Here is a 1,915-nt window from a genome sequence, read left to right on the forward strand (position 1 = left end):
TTCAACATCAAGCCTCCTCAACTCACACATTGACACACTACCACAATCTACAAAATCACTACCTCATCATTTCAACCCACTTCACCCAAGTGGCTTAAACTCAAATACATTGACATATCATATACTCTTCCTCATACCCATTCTCAACAACACCAATTCCAATAAATCATCATTGTACACAATCAACATCATACTCACCATCAATATGGTTCAACCCACAATTCAACCATAACCAATCATCAAGCATATATCACAACATGCATATTTCTCATACATCATACCATCAAGGCATCATTAATCATCATCACATATATGACCACATCATATACATCAACAATTCAACAACATCAACAATTCAATACCTATCTTAGGGCCTCTAGCCTAAGTATTTCCTACCACATTACATATTAGATACGGGAAACCGAAACCATACCTTAGCCGATTTTCCCTAGCTCCACCGGAGCACTTCTAAATCACTTATCCACAAGCTCTCAAGGCCTCAACACCTCCAAGAACAGATTTTTCACCACCAAACCCTTTCCAAGCTTTTCAAAATCACCAATCAAGCTCCAATATCCACACACACACAACCTAAGCCACAACCATCATACCCATACACAACATCTCAAAACACAAACATCATAAAATCACAAAATACACTAGGGTTGAGAATCTTACCACACCCAAGGTCCAAGGAGACAAGATTAACCTCCTTCTTCAAGAGAGTTGGGTCCTATAACATCAAAGAACCCCAAAATCTCAACATTTCACCCATGAAACTCGAAAATAAGGGCTGAAATTTCGAACAGCAAAGTGTGGCTTACCTCAAGATTGATGGTATGGGTTTTGTAGAGCTCTCCGCGGTGAATGCGTGGCCGCAAACGGAGCGGCAATCGGAGCTCTAGATCAAAAGTTATGGTGGTTTGAAGATTAAGCAAGGGAGAGAACTTGAGAGAGTGTTCTTCCTCCCTTTCTCTCTAATTTCAGCTTGTGTGTGTAACAAATGAGGAGAGAGAGTGCTGAAAACTAGGGTTTTGGTTAAGTTATGTTGGGCCAAGGGCCCACTTTGGGTCCAATTGGCCCGGTTTGGCCCGTTCGGTCCAATCTTGGTCCGAATTCTATAAAATTGGTACCAAAATTCTCGTCTCAATCTCCTTTATCACATTTAACCATAAAAATCACATTTTAGGCTTTCTAGAATAAATTCTCATTTATGGGTTAATTAGCCGTTAATTAACCGGGTTTTACATTAACAAGTCACTAAATATGCCTAAAAATTGTCATAAGAACTAATAACTTAGTAATGGTTTAAATAGTCACTAAATATTCCTAAAAACTGACAGAATTTAGTAATTTAACGACAATTTCAAAACGTCATGAAATACAGTATAAAAAACATCTTTACAAGTGTTACAAATTAATGACGGTTTTATACTTTAAAAACCGTCACAAACAATTTAGCGACACTCCTTACCAACGGTGGTCCAAAATCGTCACTATGCCAGCTGGCGACGCTCAAATCTGACGCTTTTTTTAGCCGTCGCAAAATCATTTAGCAACAGTTAAAACCGTCACCAAGCATTAAAAAAAACCGTCATCAAAATACTGTTTTGTTGTAGTGCTCGTTTGCATGTTAAGGCATACGATTCAAAGTAAGTACAGAACAATATAAAAAAGGTAAAATGTATGCAGTAGATGTCCAAGAATATATTATAAAATTATGCTTTTGCCTTTAATTAATTTTTAGCCTAAATTTTTGAAAGTCTAATATTTCCACATTATATTAAAATTTAAAATTTAATTGTTTTTTATTCTTAATTATTTTTCTAAGTAAACTAAACTGACACAAATAAAATAGGATGAGCATGCGTGCATTATCTTTATTTAAAAAAAATAGAAAACTAATTTTAAATAG

Source organism: Arachis duranensis, chromosome 2 (assembly GCF_000817695.3).
Source record: "Arachis duranensis cultivar V14167 chromosome 2, aradu.V14167.gnm2.J7QH, whole genome shotgun sequence".
NCBI lineage: Eukaryota > Viridiplantae > Streptophyta > Magnoliopsida > Fabales > Fabaceae > Arachis > Arachis duranensis.